Source organism: Lepisma saccharinum, chromosome 1 (genome assembly GCF_977018435.1).
Source record: "Lepisma saccharinum chromosome 1, izLepSacc3.1, whole genome shotgun sequence".
NCBI lineage: Eukaryota > Metazoa > Arthropoda > Insecta > Zygentoma > Lepismatidae > Lepisma > Lepisma saccharinum.
This window is the reverse complement of record NC_139229.1, coordinates 207,814,866-207,835,692: the sequence shown is the minus strand read 5'-3', so window position 1 is coordinate 207,835,692 and position 20,827 is coordinate 207,814,866. Positions and strand designations below refer to the sequence as shown.

Genomic DNA, 20,827 nt, shown 5'->3' with positions numbered 1-20,827 from the left:
CATTGCTAACACTCATGTTGGCGACACTCGAATGAGGAACTAACAAACAGAAATGAACTTTGCGGTTCTTTAGATATTGACCGATCTTCTACTCATTCATTTTTTTTCACCTGTTAGATCTATTCCTAAAAATAGTGATTAGATTTATAGGGGCACATTTAGCACATTTAGCTGTATATACACATATTTTTCGACACAGTTTGAACCTCCAACCAAAGAACAATCTCATAATCGCTGAATACCTACCAAGGCAGGCAGCAGAGTATCATGTCAATTTAGTAGTAAGTTTGGCGTCATGATTGGCCAAATGGAAATTATATAATGGAAAATATTAAGTAAGAAAACTTCTAGTGTTTCTAATATTCTGTCGAAATGCGTCTACCGTACTATGAAAATCTGGGGAGGCCACAAGGGGGGGGGGGGGCGAAGTCAGTTTTGGGGGGCCTCAACCGCCACCTAGCCCCTCCTGTAGCGCAGTCCCTGCACATGGGCACATGGCAACCATAACCTGAAAACATCCGGTAGTGTCTATTGGAAAATCAAATTTGTTGCGCCAATAGAGCAAAACAGTAATGTCATTTTCATTTTAAAAATGTTTCTTTCTCGCTTTCTCTCTCTGCTTATTCACGCAATAATACAAATTCTAGTTGGGGTTCCGGGTTCGATACCCGGTGGAGGCACATAGTGGTTCAGATCCCACTTTAAACTGTAGGTCCAGTCCCGATTTGCCTTACTGTGCATAAAGTAATCAATCAATCAAAATTCTAGTCGGGACTCGAAACCATAACTTTCTTTAATACATACAACAAACTTATCAGAAAGATTGGCGTAGTAGCAATGAAAAAGACAGATATAAACTAGATTAAAATTGATGTTGTTATCAACCGTTGTCCTGTCAATTTTGACGAAAGTTTAATGTTTCAAAAAGAAACTGCAAAACAAAAAGTCCTTCATAGAATAAAAAAAAGAGAAGTGAATGATAACGAACCTAAAATTATTATGATTAGAGAAAGAAAAAAGCTTGCAATGCTCCATTCTAAGCCACGTCCCAGATAAAGGAGTTCAAAGTTCTTGATGAGTTGGATTCCGCGTGCTGAATTACGAATCCCCAGCTGGCGTCCGGATCTATCTCGGCAATTGTCATTCGCAACTCGAAGGCAAGGTTAGGGACTGTGTGAAATCAGTCTAAAGTGTAGTGCTTCGTTTCTGTTTCCGTTGTGTTTCTTGTGCTAATTAAAGGAGATTACAAAAACGTAATTGAAGCTTCGGACAATCGTTCACTACGATGTTAATCCAAGGATAAAAAAAAGTAAAAAGGATTTGCATTTACAAGACTGAAGATATCCATGAACAAGTTTAAAACCTCTGCTGGAAAACGTAAGTACCGAAGTGAGTTTCAAACAGTTTGAAAGTATTACTGGCTGGGATTTTTTTTACGACATTGCTGCTTTTATTTAGCTACATTGAGAGAAAACTACATGAAGTTTCTATTGGCGGTATCTAAAGATCATTATCAAGGAGAAAATTTTCATACAAAATATCCGTAAGTCGTGTCAAAACCCTAATGGTTTGGCACTCGCTCATCTATGCAACCTCCCCCCCTCCTCCCCAAAAAACTGCGATTGAGGTAGGGTCCCAACCAGACAAAAATAGTGTTCTGGAAGATTGATTGATTAATTTAGTTTATTTAACTAATTTTCTGCCACTTTTGACTAATCGCGAAGATGAGGATGAGTGATGATATGATAAAATTGATGAAGGGACACTTTCGGGGATTCGTCATAGTACGCTGTGCTAACCACTCCGCCACGTCGGTCGGTGGTGTCCTGGAGGAATCTGATGTGGGCGTTCATGGGAATGTTGCGCAGAGTGTTGGTGGTGGTACGGATTATATATACCCCAAGAGGTAGACAAGACCTAACTTATTTTCTTAGAGTTTTGACATGTTCGATACTTTAATAAACTATAATTGCTCTAGTTTGTGACTTATTTAGAAATAAAAATGTGATTTCAAGATACAATGGACACTAGAGATGTTTCCAGATTGGAACTATTGCCAACAGGGGTTTAGAAATTGATCGAGGATGAGACATCCTTCGTAACTAGAGGAGAGACTGTAGTATCGACGAGTCTCGTCTCGTCTCGTTGATACCATTAACAGTGATTGAAGTGCAATGTTTTTAGGAGGGTTTGCTGGTTCAAATCAAGGGTGGCTCCAAGGGTGAGCCAGAGTGATCCAATATATTTTAATATATTCAAAATCAGGGTGTCTTATACACGCTGGCACAATCTGTGAAAGTGGCATTGGCAAATTTGGCGATAAAAATGAAATGAAAGTGCATAGATAATGATTGATTACTATAAGTTTATTTTTGGAGATGTGGCCCATCTAAATCTTTGACAGCCATCCAGTGGCCCACCCACACCAAAACGTTTGGCCACCACTACTGATTCAAATTCCTACTTTTCTTCCTCACAGCACACCATCAGCGTGGTGATTGGATTCATATTATGGTGAAGGCACATAGTGCTTCGGACCTATTTTAAAGTGTAGCTCCAGTCACTTTAGTACACTGTCTTATAAAGAAAACAACTATTTAATGTAGTGGAGCAACCTATTTATTAACAATCACTCCAGTTCCTCATACTTCGTGCTGAACGAGATTATTTATTTTATTGTAATATTTAATGTCTTTATAATAAAATTATATTATTTAATTTTTGCCTTCAGGGTAGCCACTTTTGTTAATCATGCTGGGTGGGTTCAGTTCCAAGTAAAACACATTTCTGTGCATACATTGGAATTTGACATTAATGCAACTACGACATGCCCTGCATAATTCTGTTCTGCACATACAGTGTATTTATGTAACACACACGCACACACACACTCAAACACATACATACGTACGCAAAGATGGGGGAGTGAGAGAAATGCACAGACTTAGATTTACAATACACATAAACAATACACAATAAGCAAAAAAAAAGTCGTGACGTAACAATTTTGTGTTGCGCCAAAGTTATCGACTATCATGTTTACGGCTTTCAAACAAGAAAAGTATTTTAAACATCGCGAGGTATAATCAATCAACAGGTTATATCGACTCAAATTCCAACGTGACATGAAAAATAAGATGAATTATTAGTTTATCACACTCCACCAATCAGCTCAAAAATATATTGATTGATTAATGTTCGAGGATAACTTCCTTATTTATATCAACGCGAGCTTTGAATTGATTTTTTCCCCTCGTCTTCTCATAAAAAATTACCCCTGTCATCATGATTCCCACTAAAAATTAGAGTACGCATAACCTAGTAATAGGTGACAAGGAGGGTAACTAATGTATTATTTCACCTTGAATGGATAAACAGGGGAGAACTTACTCTCTTCCTAACACATATTACTAAAAGAACTGTATAGATGAAAGGCGAAACCAGCAGAATTCGAGCGTCCAAAATTCGCAATCTCTTTAAAACAGTGTTCAATACTTGAAAAATATTCAATGCGCATTTATTGGCTTCTGTAAGGCATCCCAGGGTACTGCTCCGGCTCCCCATGCCTTTTTACGGTCCTGATCATGGCTTCGACGAGTGGACGAAACAATTCTGTGGTGCTTCTCTCTCTATTTCTTTTTTTATTTTCCTTTCTCTTACTTTCTCTCTCTCTCTCTCTCTCTCTCTCCTCCTTCTTCTTCTTTTCCTGTCTCCATTTATCTCTTTTTCTTCCTCTGTTTCTTTAACTTTCTTATTCTCTCTCTTTCTCTTACATTCCATTATTCTATCCATTTTCTCTCTCTCGCTCTCTCCCTCCCTCTATCTCTTTCTTTCTTATTATGTTTCTCTGTCACTTTTTTATCTTACTTAAAAATTCTTACTTAAAAATTCTTACTTGCTTGCTTATTGTTTCTATATTTTCCTTCTCTCTTTCTTCCTTCTCTTCCTTTCTACATACCTTTCGTCTGTGCCTTCCCTTATTCTCCATATCTATCTATATTTTTCTATATTTTATTGTGCATTTGAATGTTCTGGAAATTTCTGGTGTAGGCTGATTGGCTATGTCTGTTTTACAATAGACTCACCGTCCTGGTGGCGACCCATTTGCATCAGAGATAATCTATTGTTATGCATTGCAATGTTACAATCGAGACTGTTCAATTTACGTTCACGGCAATACTTTACAATCATTTTTTTATCGTTTACTTTTCACCAACACAGGGGTTTGTATAGCCTGGAAAATTCGTTTCGCCAGTTGGGCGTCGGAAGTTCAAGCGCTGACAACCCATAACCCAACCAAAAGCTTTGGTTAGTGAGTGAATTTGAATTTGATTGATTGATTGGTTGATTTTTACTTCGCTCCTCTGCCATTTTGGGCTAATCGCAAAGATGAGGGTGATTTATGATAGGATGAAACTTCACAAAGCCCGTCCTGGCCGGGATTCGAACCCGGGACCCCTGGCATAGTAGACAGATGTAATGTGATAAGCACTTCGGCTAGAAGGTCAGCGAATGAATTTTCAGCAGTGACCATAACGCTAAATTTTAAAAGCAGCTACAGCTACTCTTCCAAAGAATCGCTACAGAAACAGCTTGCCAAAAAAATAGCTTCCTGCACGCTACTCGCTACACCACTACTTTTGTTACTCTGCCGAGGGGGTCGTCAGAAAGTAACCCCGGTTTCGCCGAGGCCTTTGGCGCGAATTTTAAATTCGTGCACTTATTTGACAAAAAAAATTATAACTCGTAGACTTTGACCAATCTACTTCGGGTAACTTTTGTTTTGCAGCTAGAACATCAGGGCATGCAACCGTGCAGAAATCAAAACGCCAAAGCCAATAAGAGGGGTTGGGTGGTCCGCGGCCCCCAACTTTCAATGAAAAAATCATAAAAATGGGGAGGTTTTTTTTCACATATTCGATAATGTAATACACACAGGAACATGAAATGACTTTCATTCGGTTGAGAAAGGACCATTCTTTGAAAATAAGGCTAAAGTTTGCCTCCCCTTCCCAAAATAGCGGGGGAAGAGGGGCAAACTCTCCATTTTTATGATTTTTACATTGAAAGTTGGGGGCCGCGGCCCACCCAAACTCTCTTATTCGTTTTGGCGTTTTGATTTCTGCACGGTTGCATGCCCTGAAGTTTTAGCTGCAAAAAAAGTTACCCGAATAGATTGGTCAAATAGTCTACGAGTTATAAATTTTTTTCGGTTTCGCCGAGGTCTTTTGGAGCGAATTTTAAATTCTTACATTTATTTGACAAAAAATGTTATAACTAGTAGACTATTTGACCAATCTACTTCGGGAAACTTTTGTTTTGCAGATAAAACGTCAGGGCATGCAACCGTGCAGAAATCAAAACGCCAAAGCCAATAAGAGGGGTTGGCGGGACCGCGGCTCCCAACTTTCAATGAAAAAATCATAAAAATGGGGAGATTTTTCACATATTCTATAATGTAATGCACACAGGAACATGAAATGACTTTCATTCGGTTGAGAAAGGACCATTCTTTGCAAATAAGGCTAAAGTTTGCCTCCCCTTCCCAAAATAGCGGGGGAAGAGGGGGCAAACTTTCCATTTATATGATCTTTTCATTGAAAGTTGGGGGATGCGGTCCACCCAACGTTTTGATTTTTGCACGGTTGCATGCCCTGATGTTCTAGCTGCAAAACAAAAGTTACCCGAAGTAGATTGGTCAAATAGTGTACGAGTTATAACATTTTTTGTCAAATAAGTGTACGAATTTAAAATTCGCGCCAGCTTCAATACGTAACTTTGGAGTCGGGGGAGGGGGAAGGAGGGTCCTGGGTGGATGGGTTTTCTTCCACATGACATTTCAAAGTTTTATCTAAACATCTGTCAGCGTTTACAACCTCACATACAAGTATGAAGGTCCTAAAAGCACATGCATTTTTTTAATCAGCTCGATGGTCGGGACCATCGGCGGACTAGGCCTACATATTCGATGGTCCCGTGGAGGACCATTGGCCGACTAAAGGTTAAAAGAAAAGAAAAAAAGAGAAGGAAAAAGAAAAAAAACTTCAAAATAAGCCCTTAACAATTGTGTTTAAGTAATACTAGTAGGTTCCATTACTTATTATCATGATACCCTCAGTCGATCTACTTTGATAGCAGTGTTACCATCTATGACTTGTTTTTACTAGTTTTGGAGAATTACAAGTGGCATATCAACTCAAATTTTATATCTCTTAATTACAATTATAATGTTACCCAAATTAATGATTACAGCTGTGGTACATAAATATAATATGGTAGGATTACTTATGTTTATATATCAAAATATTTTAATTACGAATAATATTTTCATTTTTAATAGGAAGGCAGTATTTTAAACTAGAAATACTAGTGGCAATCGTGACCATTGATTAACAACGAAATGAGAACGAGGTAAAGACGTTATGCATTTTGCTAAGGAACACAGTATAGCTACATGTCGCGCATGGAAATATTTATTGTCTTTTGACTAATGAAAAAACTATCACTAAACGTTATTACCACACACAAAATATACCTCAAAATAGAGAGAAGAAATATAGCAGTAGCGAAATTTTTTCTACAAGCTGCAAGACTTTTTCAGCGAAGCTGCAGCTACAATTTTCAAAATGTAGCACCGCTCCTCCAGATAAAGATACAAATTGTGTAGCTAGCTACAGTACAAGTAGCGCGCTGCTACCGACCTCTGATTTTGAATATTGATTTACTTCTATTTCTTTTTTCTTGTCGCATTGCAAAGTTGACTATAAAGATCTTATTTCATGATTTATTTTTAACAATTTTGATTTGCTTTAGTATACTTCGCATTTCTGTCAGTTTTTTCTAATCGCGAAGATGATGATATTATTATTGACTATATTTATGCATAGCTGTCTCTACAGGATGAAATATAATCCACTAAAGTAAATCATATAATTAATGACAACGTTCACTTGTGTTTATTCAAACATGTAATATGTTTCCCTAAGGATTGTAAAGCGATGGGTGTAAATTCTATCGAAATAAATCAATCAACTGTCAATTCATAGGTGGCAGCACCTTGCAGTTAACAAGACTTTTGTAGCTCATGAATTTTCACGTGTTGAACGATTGATTGGAACACGCAACGATAGAGATCTTGCACTTCTTGCCATTATCATTTCTCACGAATGTAACGTCACAACGTGATTGTCCATATATTTTATTACGTGCACGTAGTCAGAAAGCGTGATTTATTTCATGATACCTCATGCATCCACCATACCATCTTGTATACGTAAAAAACGTTTATACCTGTGCGACAAATACTGTTGCTAAATTTTGTCAAATACTAAAATACTTTCGGCATACAAAATGTGGTAATAATAGCGCATGTTATTTAACGTTATTGCAATTACTTAATTTTGGCAAAATAACATAAATAACGTATTTTCCTGTAACTTCGAGGTTCTATAAAATGAAATAAAACAGTTCTGGCTACGTTTGTTTTTAGGATGTAATAGATTGATCAGGTCTACACTCTAAAGTAAAGTAGAATCGACGACATTGTTAAATAATGCATAAGTGTGTGTTACTTTACACACTAATTGTTGGTTTAAGTTTTTAAAGTCCACTATATGCACAAATAGGCTAATCGAGACTAGGCCTACAGTTCAAAGATGGAATCCGAACCACTTTGTGCCTGCATGGGACCATGGACCCCTTGGTTACAAGGCGATGGCGTTACCACTATGCCATCGGGAACGCTTCGCCACTAATCAAACTATATATTAAACAGGGCGCACTTTAGTAGAAATAATTTACTGCTACTGTTTTTCGCTATCCTACCCGTGCAATAGTACACTTGAAAATATGGCCTAATTTATGTATGTGACGGACATGGACTAATAACATCGTGAGGCTCCCCCTACAATATATATTATATATTTTAGACCTATATAAAAGAAACGGCGTACGGTTTTAGAAGGAACATAAGTTCAGCTAGTACGCAGCCAGTGCTGTTGCACTGTTGCCAAACCAACTGCTAGAGGAAGGGAAACACAGAGAATTAGCTATGTCCAATATTCAGCTTCTTTCTTATATGTAATGCATGCACATTATATTTGAGTACAGTGAAATAATATAGTGAATATTTCTACACAGGATTATAATATCATATCACTGCAGCATGTATAAGAGAAATTCGTACCTGAAAGAAGTTTGAAGGTATTTATTGTAGAGGAACTGCAAGGTCATCATCATCACTCTCGTTTCTGTATTCTAGCATGTTTACCAGGAAATTTAAAACCCTTTAGTGTTGTGAACACCCCACATGTTAAAACCTTACTCTCCAAGCTGAGTAAATTTCACTAACTAGCTATAATTTTCGTTACCTTCCTATTTGAATCTTATCTTAACAACTAATCTAGAATCAATTTTATCACTATTGCCACTGTTTAGTAATTACAGTATTTAAGACCTGGGTGTTCCTAACACACCGCGCCAGTACTAACGTTACATAAGTATTTTGTGACACATTTTATAAATAACGTTCTTTCTGAAATGGCCTACTACGACAAATGTGAATGAACAACAATGAGTTAAAAGCATTATAAGCTAACAGGCGTGCCAACAATAAGCTGCGATAAAATAGAAAGATGTCAAAACAAAGTGTTTCTGCAAGCGTTGCCTGAGAAACATGTGTCTTAGTCATATGGTTACGATTTGTGATGACTGCTATAACGCTAAAGACTCAGAAACAAAATAAAATAAAATAAAATGCCACAGTAACGTCAATGAATGTACTTTCCCAAATTATTGTTACATGCATAGTGCAGTAAAAATGAAAAAAAAAGAATGAGTTTGTTTATGTTCTGTAATTATATAAGCCTATAATGTCCTCTAAATATATTTTTTCGGTGAACGAATAGAGAATAATTAGTAAATGTTAAAATAAATATTGTAAACACACTTTAATAAACTACTTTAGTAAAATTTCATTGTAATTGTTTGAAAGTTATGTTAAAATAAAATACACATTGTAAAAACATAATGCAAGTCAATTAAAGTAACATTTCCAGGGGGGTGTACAGAACACCCCGCGCCATTACCAGCGGCGTATACTCTGGGTCACCTAGGTAATCGGAGATGACCCGGCTATAATTTTTTTAAAAGTTGTTTTTTATTTCTTCGCAATATTCTTCCGAACCAATCTTTGAATCACATATTTCTTTGCTTCCAGCGCGCGAATGTTTTCAACCGTTTGCCGCGGAATGTCCGTGAGGCTTTTTCTCCAGCTGGTGGAATCTGGTGACGTCAGGGTGAGATTCCACCGGCTCCCTTTAAAACCCTTGACGGGAGGGGAAGGAAACACTGCTTCTCAGGCGCGGTTATTCCGTGGCAAGGGTAAGCTCCTTCTGGAAAGAGTCCATCGGTCGCACTCTCCACCCCAGAGCCTTTGCCGTTCCCTTGGCTGGCACCCTCTTCTGCCACTCTTCCCCGATGGCCTTTGTATCATAGGAGCTGTGTTGTTTACGACAGGGAAATTTATCAGGAAACAGGTTTTGGGTTCACAAATTACGTACTGAAAAGGAAAGAAGAGAAAATACATCTGAAAATGCACGAGAAACAGAGAAATCTGAACAACATTTGCGAACCAATTCTATGAAAATTCTCATTTTACGTTTGCTTCTGTCTTCCTGATCTCTGCTATTTCAACAGATATTGTCAAAGGAAAAAAAAACTATTACACCGACCTCCATTGCGGAGTGTTAGCACAGCTCCCTACGACACCAGAGCTCCAGGGTTCGAATACCGGTCTAGGCATGGGTGTTCTTTGCAAATGTCCCTTCATCAATGTCATATCATCACTCGTAGTGATTAGCCAAAAGTGGCAGAAAAGCGACGTCAAATAACAGTTTAATCAATCGATTAATGAAGTAATTAAACTATTTATATGCTTACTTTTTTCATTTTTGTATTTTAAAATGCGTGATTACTTTCTTTGTAGCCTTCAAAACCAGTGAGAGTACTTCTTTCACAGAAATGAATAATTTTTAAAAGGGAAAGCTAAAAAAAAAGGTAAAGTGTTCCCCTGTGCTTAGCACCACGCCATGAAGGCGTATAGGGGGTGTGGGGGTAACGCCCCACACTTTCTTGATCCGGTCATGAGTAGGGGTGATGTGATCAGCATCACGCCCCTGACCGCCTTTACCCCCCAGGGTTTCCCCCAGGTACCCATGTTATTCGACGCTGGGTGGCTATCAGAAATAAATTATATATATATATATATATATATATATATATATATATATATATATATATATATATATATATATATATATATATATATATATATGTACACATATATTAGGTAATTTAAGTTGCTTTTCCCCCCTCTTTAGATTAACAATGATCATAATGATAAAAGATGTTTGAATGTAAAATATATAAACAAAAAACGCAATGATTCCAACTTATAGAGCCTCGCGCATCGCAGGGAATATAAAGCTGGGAAAGGGAATTTTTCAACATTCATAGGGAATTTAATTCTGTGTCAAGCAGGAAGGAACCACAATAGAAGATTGGCGCAGGGAATTGAATGCGTGTTGTAGCGATTCGAGAATTTAATATTTGTTTAGCTGTTAGTTTTTTAGTATTTGTGCTAGTGCTGTGTTCACTGAAGTTAAAGGCAATGAATGGATATAATACAATATTTGCGTGCGAAAATATTTGGAACGGGATCTTTTCCGGAGAAATTTCAAATAGTTAATGTAGGTAGGTCAGTAGCATCTCTTGTACCATAGATCTTGAACTTAAACTTCCGTGTATAAAAACAAAAATCGGGAATGCACGAGTGACTGGGTACTGGGGTAACTTGAATTTTACACTTAAATTAATATTGAGGGTTTTTATTTCACTACCGCATTCCTTTCATATTCTTTGTTACAGGTTTTTTCTTATAGATTTATTATATTCTCTTGTTTTATCATTTGAAATTCTAAACGTAGATTAACTGCAAGTGCAATCACAACAATTATTCGACAGTGGTCGCAACAATAAGGTAAAATTTTTCACACATATATTCATAAATCCTGTATGGATGTTGAGGTAAATTTGCAGGGAGACTTCAGGAGTGGGTGGATGAATCAAGTGTCGGAGATTACCCACTAGTTAAAACCAGCATACGCCACTGGCCATTACTAATGTTATGAAATAGAGCGCCGGTTAAATAGGAGTTCGCCGATTTCTGTGGTATATATATTTTTTTGCCCTGATTTATAATACGCGACACCGTATGCACACTACACCACATACTTTTCCGTAAGTTTAGGACTCTGAGAAAACACTGTTTCAGTACACACTTCTCTCGACGCCATTTCTTTGAAGTAAGAATACACTTTAAACATAAGATTTGTGTCTTGTGAACGTATTATTTTTTCCTTGGTGGCTGTACTACTGGTGCTATCTTCCGAGAGCGACATTATTAAATACTTAACACTCACGGAACACACACTATTGCACAACAGTCGAACATAAGGGCTGTACACAGCGCGCTATGACGCCAGGGGTACCGGGTTCCAATCCTGGCCTGGGCATAGGTGTTTGTATTTTGTAAGTGTCTCTTCATCAATTTCATCCAGTGTTGCCCACGAGACGAGACTTTGGCCTGTCTCGTCTCGTGGAAATGCTGTCTCGTCTCGAAAATATTAGTTTGTCTCATGACACATGGTCAATCTCGTCTCGTCTCGAATTTTTAAAAGCCTGTCCCGTCTCGTCCCGTGGACAACACTAATTTCATCACATAATCACTCATCCTGATCTTCGCGATTAGCCAAAAAGTGGCAGAAAAGCGAAGTAAGATAATGCTTTATTTTACTTCGCCTTCTGTACCACTTTTGGCTAATTTGCGAAGATGGGGATGGCTGATGATATGATGAATGGACACTCACAAACAGTCATGTCCAGGCCGGGATTCAAACCCGGGACCCCTGGCATCGTAGCGCGATGTGTTAACCACTCCGCCACGTGGGGCGGCAATAAGGGCTGTATTGAATACTCTCACAAGACACAACTGTTCTTCCTGGCGAACGAGTAAAATAATTTTACACCACCCTTGCTACGAAACCGCTGAACAAAAACTGACTCAGACTCGCAATGTTCGTGAACGCCCACGACAATGAAGGGTCATTGTGTATATTCAGCCGAATTTAACAGCCTTAGATTTTTCGAAGACATAACAACTCAGCGACGTCAACACGGTGGCAACGATAAAACAGACGGAAGGAAAATGAAAGGGTTATTGTGCTGTGTGTGTGTGTGTGTGTGTATTGAGACGAAAATTCCCCGTGTTTCTAGAAGAAGCGATAACTCCGGCTGTAGGCGACGGAAATTCATGGGACTTGGACAGTTAGGTTCAAAATGCCGTGCCCCATCTTATGATGAACTTTAAAAGAGACGAGTTTCATGAAAACTTCTTGCGCGCAAGAAAAATACAGGATACGGCGTTTAACTCACGCGCCTCAGTCTCCTATACAATGTTGCACTCCTGCCAGAAGCTGGTCGCTAAGGACACCCCCTGCGTGTCCCCGCCCGATTTCGCTTCTAAAAACGTACGCCGTTATAGTATGTTACAAGACATGTTCAATATGTAACCAGAATTTTGCAATAGTCTGACTCAGTTCAACATAGTTGCTTCCTTGATGTTATTTTTCAATGCAATCTTCTTATCTATCGATGTATTTCTGTCAACGTTCCACTGGTGGCCCTCGAAAAAAAAATTGTTGCTGTTTCAACCTGAAATGTCTTGCCTGTTGAGATTCTTCATTAGATTTTAAGTGTTTGGCAGAGAAAGTCTAGTCTAGAGTCAATAATCGCTAGGGACTATGTCAGGAGAGTAAAGAGGATTTGCGATATCTTCTATTCATAAGTCAACAATAGTCTTATCAGTCGCAGCAACGAAATGTGGAAAAGCATTGTAATGTTGCAAGCAAATGCCTGTCGAAGCAACAAATCACTGCAAGAAATACTGTTCATAGTCATGCCTTTTTTTCAGGTACACCTCCACTTCTGTCTCAAAGAACACTCAACGTGGCTTTTCCTGCACACAGCTGCGATCTCGTTTTTCTGGGCGTCGTCGTCTTGTAATCAAGGGGTCCCGGGTTCGATACCCGGTGGAGGCACAAGTGGTTCGGATACCACTTTAATTGTAGGTCCAGTCCCGATTAGCCTTACTGTGCATAAAGTGGACTTAAAGCAACCAATGAATCGTTTTTCTGGGCCTACGAGAGGATGGTTGGAAAATGGTGGATCCAAGACTCATCCCCAGTAACTAAAGTAAAAAAGTAAAGTGCTCCCCTGTGCATAGCACCCCGCCATGAAGGCATATAGGGGATGTGGGGGCAACGCCCCACACTTTCTTGATCCGGTCGTGAGTGGGGGTGATGTGATCAGCATCACGCCCCTGACCGCCTTTACCCCCCAGGTACCCATGTTATTCGACGCTGGGTGGGGCCGCTTCCATCGTTAGAAAAGTTCCCGGATTTGAACCGGCCGGGGATCGAACCCGGGACCTTTAGCATGGTAGTCAGACGCCTTACCGACTGAGCCACCGCGGCCACATCCCCAGTAACTATCCTACCAATTAAGTCATGTGTAGTGTTCCAGAAGTTGTTGACAAGATACACATGTCTGTCTTTCAATTCTTGCATCAAATCGCTGTACTACGGGACTTACACCGTTAACAGAGAGATTTCGCTCCCTATACTGCTTTTATTGTTATTATTATTAGGTTTGAGTTTGTTTTAAGTCCACTTTATGCACAGTAAGGCTAATCGGGACTGGACCTAGAGTTTAAAGTGGGATCCGAACCACTATATGCCTCCACCGGGATCGAACCCGGGACCCCTTGATTACAAGGCTACGACGCTACCACTGCGGCATCGTGCGGCACTATTATTATTAGGTAAAAGTTTATTTATTTATTTATTTGGGGGAGGAAGAGGAAATGAGCGGAGAAAACAGCTTATGGTAGTTGAATCATCACATTAATAGAAATATTTATAAAAATACATAGATCAACAGGGTGACCATAAAGTCACATTCCTATTGTTGATTGCGTAAATTCTTATTTTAAGCCGGCCTCCGTGGCGGAGTGCTTCGCGCGACGTGCTGCGACGCCTGGGGCCCCTGGTTCGAATCCCAGCCTGGCCATGAGTCTTCTTTGTGAGTGCCCCTTCATCAATTTCATCACTCATCCTCATCTTTGCGATTGGCTGTAAATGACGGAGGGGCGAAGTAAAATAAATCAATCAATAAAAAAATCTTCTTTTTAACTTTCTCATGCACCAATGATGAATGTAATGTTCTCAATATTTATGTAAATATTAATTCAGAGAAATACCGATAATTCGATTACTATGTTATCGATGATTGCAATGTATCCAACAAGTCGAAAATAGTAAATAAATGAGAATTACTCAACTTGTCTTATATTGGACCTCATTATTTGCAATTAATGAGTGGGAGCTTTTCATTTGTCGCTGAAAAATTCTGACTGTTATATAGCGCTCAAACATCGAAAACAACACCACCTCCTCGTTGGTGTAGTGGTAACGTAATCAAACCAAAGACTATATAAGTCTTTAAAAGCTTTTGCGCATTGGTCATGAGTTCAATACCCTGTGGAGGCACATAGTGGTTCAATCCCAATTTAAACTACAGTCCCGATTAGCCTATCTGTGTATAAAGTGAACTTAAAACAAAGAAACTGAAAACAGGACAGCAGCTTTTGTTAATCAGGAACACATTAGGCCTAATTATCTTACTTATTCTGCCTGTGGTGGACATTTACAGATAATGATTTTAAACTACACGAATGGAACGATGACCAAGACGATAAAGTTTAATGCTCTTTTGTGCGTGATTTGTCGAACGTGGAGGCTTTTTTTTTTAAGTAGGTGCAAAGATTAGAGATTATACCACTTTTTATGAACAACCTTCATAGAAATTGAAGTTCAAACGAAAGGAACGATGCCATCTCGGTGGAGAAGCACTTGAGTGGTCGACTCACGATTTCGCCAATCAAGATCCTTGAATTGGGCGTGTAGCAATCGGGTTTGGAAAAACAAAAAACTGAAAAGCAGAAAGTGGAATAAAGTTCGCTCTTTCGGATACGGCTTTTAAAATGTGATTTCATTTCCCATACTGTTCTCTCGGGACTAAAGTTGAGAAGTTAATTAAAAAACAATTCGGAATCGTTAATTTTTCTGTTCTGGAAGTTTTCTAAGACTTAGACTTTTTCTTCTAGGGAAGAGAGTGGTTTTCGCAATGAATTTGGTTTGCGTGATAAGTTCATAATGTTCCAATATTACTCTTTTCTCATCAGAGTGAATTAAGATAGGTGCATTTTGAAAACTAACTGAAGTGATTATATGAAATTATATGCTGAGGCTATTTCACATCACATGCAACTTTTTATCTTGCTTATTCGTAAATACATATTCTAGTCACTTCACGTTTATTATTTTTGCCTTTAAGGGGGTTCTAAAGCCATGCTAAAGCATAGACCCAAATTTCTAATGATAGCCATACAACTAATATAGATTCGGTAAGGAAGAAATTTTCCGACATAAAAGATTGTTTTATTCACTAGAACATGTGAACCTTATAATTCTGTTACGATTGAAGGGATTTAAGTAAATAACAGAAAATATAAGGTCTCCGTCATGTTCAAACTGCTGCATACAGATGGCGCTGAAGTGGTAGTTTTGTTAATATCGGTGCATTTTTTTAAAGTTGCCAGTCTATTAAGGATGATTTTTACGAAACGGTCTTCACATGTTTCTTGTCTCAAGTATTAGGAGCACTGTGTGTAAATTTAAACTCAGTTTGTGCGTCCATAAACTAGTTCTTATATTAATAATTTTTGAAGTGGCGTTTCATCCTCAAGATATTTATATCAAACGCTGTTGCCAAGTTTACATTCCGTATGTTATTACAATACGTTGATTGTCATGTTTGAATGATTGTGTGTGGAAAATGGGGAAAGTGAGACAAAATTATGGAAGTAAAAGACACCCATTTCGCTCTAGAAAAACATTGTCCCAAAGAATACGTCGTGAACGTGAAAAGCAAGAAAGAACTAAAAGGTAAGTCTTGTTTATATTTAATTGCTTGCTCGTATCTGTTCCAGATATCAAGTATGCTACAACTTCAGTATGCATAATACAGATGGACATTTCTCACACAGTATACATATTTGTTATTATGTTTCTTTACACATTTTTTTTCAATCAAAATGAACGTATTGTCTGCATGCGAGGTGTAAAAGATACATACACAAGAAAAAAACGTTTACAGTTTTCCTTGTGAGTGAAGTTTTGAAATTCACAATTCATACGATTTCTGTTCGCTTATTTCGTACAAACAGAACGCGAGGTCAAGGACAATTGTTGATTATTTGATGTACACGGATATCTGCTTGCAAACTCTTAGTAGCCAGTCACTTTACGAATTCACTTTGCCTTTGCACCATCTTGAATACCGGAGTTCCATTATTTGTGACTAATAATAAATCGATTATTGTTTTGTCCATACAATGTGATATAGTAATTCTTTGAACAAGTTATCATTCATTGGTTAGGTTGCTCATGATCCACTATTACATTACGATAGATTTGGCGAAAATAAGCTGGTTAGGTTAGCACTGGTCAGATTGAGTAACTTCTCCACAACGCCCTACATATTACAGTTTACTTCGAGCTTCGAATTAGCACAAAAACAGTATTCCTATAACGCTTTTAACTCCAACCTCCTCTCATAACTTTCAACTAATCGTGGCCCATTTCCTCCTAACGGTAATACTTTATATATTTAATATAAATAAATTTGTAAAATTCGACTGAAACCAAGAAACTTTGATGTCAATAGCTTACATGTCTGATACTGTGCATAACAGTAACCAGATTTTAAGCGTTCTGCGTTATGTGCAAGGGCAATTCACCAGTAGACAGGATAGAATTTACAATAAATATATCTCTCTCATGTACAAATGTTTTCTTCGTTTGTGAAGAAAAAAATGTTTTGTGTTAAACAAAATGCATACTACACCAATAATTAGTCAAGAATAAGAGGCACGATCACGTTACAAATGTAGTTTTATTTGTTTTGTATAACTCGTACAATTCATAATTGCTTTGTTCCAAACTGAAAAGATTTATTGATATATGAGATATAATTGTTTTTTGATTTTTTTGATTTGATTTAGTTTATTTTACTTCGCGTTTTGTGCCTCTTGGCTAATTTGCGAAGATGGGAATGAGTGATGAAATGATGAAATTGGTGAATGGACATTCACAAACAACCAAGCCCGACCGGGATTCAAACCCGGGACCCTTGGCGTCGCAGCGCGATGTGCTAACCACTTTTTTTTTTATATATATATAAAGGAAATACCCCCTACACGAAGGTATCCCCCACCATTCACTCTTTTTCTCACTTTTACACTTTTCAATTCTTACATTTTCTTTCTTTCTTATCAACTGGACGAACACAAATACCCATGCCTTACCCGGGACTCGAACCCGGAACCCCTGGCGTTGTAGCGCGCTCTGCTAACCACTTCGCCACGGAGGTCGATAACCACTCGGCCACAGGGTCGGGCAAAATATATAATTGTGTGAATCATATTGCAATGATTCACAAAACAAGGTCTGAAGATCAATACAAATAATAAATAGCTGTGAGGATGATACATTTCTCTGCCAACATGCAAAAATGATACTCCCTCTGTCCCATAAATATAGTCCGGTATGCCAACTTTTTATTTATGTTCTTTCCGATACTTGATCGGCCAATTTATACTGATCCTTGAGTATTTTGTGACAACAAACTAAAGTGTACCGGACAATAATTATGGGACAGAGGGAGTATGTTATAGGTCTACTAACTGTTATATAAACACATATTGTATACTTGAGGGAGGTTGTAAAATTACCCTAAATGGCGTACCTTCCAATTTACATTTTTCTCATTTTGTGAACCTAAATCATTTGTTTTTCATTGTATTATTTTATATATATGCTAAACTGTAGGATAGCAAAACTATGAACATTTACGTATCTAGGATATCCTTCTAAAGTCTAAGCATTTCACAGCATAATTCTACTATAGAAAGGTTAGGCTACATGTATTTAATGTCTTGAATATGCTCCAAATTGTAGGCTTTTCATGAAGAGAGAAATTACAACAATAATTTTAAATATCCCAAATTAATCATAAAAATAGCTAATATGTTCCGGCCTCCCCGATGGCGCAGTGGCAGCGTCGTCGCCTTGTAATCAAGGGGTCCCGGGTTCGATACCCGGTGGAGCCACATAGTGGTTCGAATCCCACTTTAAACTGTAGGCCCAGTACCGATTGGCCTTTTTGTGCATAAAGTAAACTCAAATCAAACTACTCAAATATTAGTCTAGCTCGTTTAGTGATTTTGAGTTGATCATTTATCCTCATTGTGCAAGTGCAGCACATATCCAAATCAGGTGGATAAACCTAATGGTGAGAAGTAGGTGTTTGTGTTCTTTCTAGTAAAAAAATGAAATAGAATGGCCCGTCCCTCATATTCGCTGCCACTGATGAAAGTGAAGAGGAAGAATTATAGAAATAAAAACATCATTCCTTCCTCCTGACTAGAATTCATATCTGATTCACAAGATCTGCCAATGTTCTATACACTATTGGATCATTAAAAAAGTGGCGTCTGCAAAATGGGATGTAAGCTGCCTAAAATGCAATTTGCTTTTCTGAAGAAGAAAATATTTAACTTATTCTGTAGGGTTACAGCAACTTATATTCGTAAAAAAAATAATGTAACAAATAACTAGCTTTATTTGTGATGACTACAGTGCAGAGAACATCTAAAGTTGCACTGTCCAGTGTAATAATTCTCATTCTCAGAATACAGCAGATTCCGTACGAGTTTCAAACACTGAGAAAGAGGGCGAGAAAAAGAGGGGAGTGGGAGAAAGAGAAAGAATGCGTACCAGAGCTAGAATAGAAGAACTTCAGCCGAAACGTAAAGCAATTGGCCATAAAGGGGCACTAATATCGAGGATTATGATAAATTTCAATGAAGATAAGTTACTAGTTGAGTAGTTTACATTCACGTAACAACTTACAGATCCACCCATCCAAAAACACACGCGCACGCAAACATCACAACTGTTAGAAAATTACCAAGGGCATTGCATCTAACTGACCAAATTAACGGTTGTGCTTTAGAATTTTGTCTATGTCATAAAATTGATGTAAAAAGGCAGTTGTTGAAATTTGTTGTTGACGAGTTGCTAATTATGAATTTGATTTTCTATTTCAGGCAGTTATTATTGGAGCCGAAACACAGTGCTTGCTGTTTGTTGGCGTGAGAAATAAAGTGTGTCTGATATGTCGCGCTATTGATGAAGAAAAAATGAAACCAAGAATCCACATATTTTTTAAAAACTGGCAAGGGCCATCTACTGCCATGGAACCAGACATCATTGCGGATGGCCTAAATTATATTGAAGAAGTGCACCGCTTGCGCTGCACAAGACTGATTGGTGACGGTGATGCAAGCACGATGACCAAAGTGCGTGAATGTGTATCATATGGTTCGCGTATACTAAAAATTGAATTTGCCAATCATGCCGTCAGAAGATTTAGTCGTGCTCTGGACAAAATTTCTTCTGCTAGCAAACGTTTTCCAGGCCCTTTAGGTGTCAAATCGAGGAAATCTTTGAAAAAACGATCATCACGACTTGCTGTTGGAGTTCGGGCAGTGATTAAATCCAGTGCAATAAAGAACATGAAAGAAATTACGGAGACTAGACTTCAGAATTTCAGAAAACAATTGAGGAATGTCATTTGTCATGTGTTTGGCCGTCATCAAAAGTGTGGGGAATTTTGCAAGAGAAAGGAATTTGATCCTGATGGTGACTGTTACATTCAAATGAAAGAGAGTGGTGTTTTAGGAGCAGTTGAGCAAGAATTTGACAGGACGATAATAGCCATTGCAAATACATTATTGTGGAATGCTACCAACAATCCGGCCGAAAGCTACATGAGTCAGTTTGCGATAGCTGTAGGAGGTAAAAGGGTGGATTTTTCTAGAGCTGGAAGTATTCAACGTAGAGCTTGTGTAGCTTCATTGGCATACCAAACTCGAGGTCAAGGGTGGCATGATGCTGTACACAGAGAACTCTCAGGTGTCAGTCCTCCTTCTTCTGTAACGTCATTTATTAGGAGGCAGGAACTACGCAGCGAGAAAAGAAGATGCCATAGAACACAATTTGGTCAAGTTTCAGAACAACGCAAGTTTAGTAAACAAATTCCTGCTGGCGGCGATAATCATTATGGAACTAACCCAAGAGTTCCAGATCTTTCAAAAGAAATATTTGACGATCTAGCTGAAAGATATGTAAAAAAGATTGAGTGTATCAATGGCAGATCAGCTTAAAGTACTAACACGTGGCCAAGCCAATAGCGAGAGATGGCGTGAAGAAAGAAGTAAAAGAATACCATCTTCTTTGTTCAAAGACGTTGCTTCACGAAGACCAACAACACGTACTTCTTGTTTGGTAAAAAGAATAACAAATCTCCATGAAAATAGCAGCTGTGCCCTTTCACTAGTTTATGGAAGGGATAATGAACCAGAAGCTCGTAGGCAATATGCAAGTTTCCACCCAAATTATAATGTACAGCAATGTGGATTATTTGTACATAAAATGCACCCCTTTTTATGTACTAGTCCAGATGGTTTGGTGAACAGTGACGGCTTATTGGAGATAAAATGTCCATACAATGTGGATTATTTGTA

At 38.2% G+C, this 20,827-nt stretch overlaps 1 protein-coding gene across 1 annotated transcript in view; it reads left to right on the top strand.

The window, feature by feature from the left end:
* Nucleotides 1-1,161: 1,161 nt before the first annotated feature.
* Sec24AB (Protein transport protein Sec24AB) overlaps nt 1,162-20,827 on the top strand; it is a 126,209-nt gene continuing 106,543 nt past the window's right edge. The window contains exon 1 of the mRNA XM_083111214.1: nt 1,162-1,377. The gene's annotated coding sequence lies outside the window, so the exon portion shown is untranslated. The remainder of the gene's footprint in view (nt 1,378-20,827) is intronic.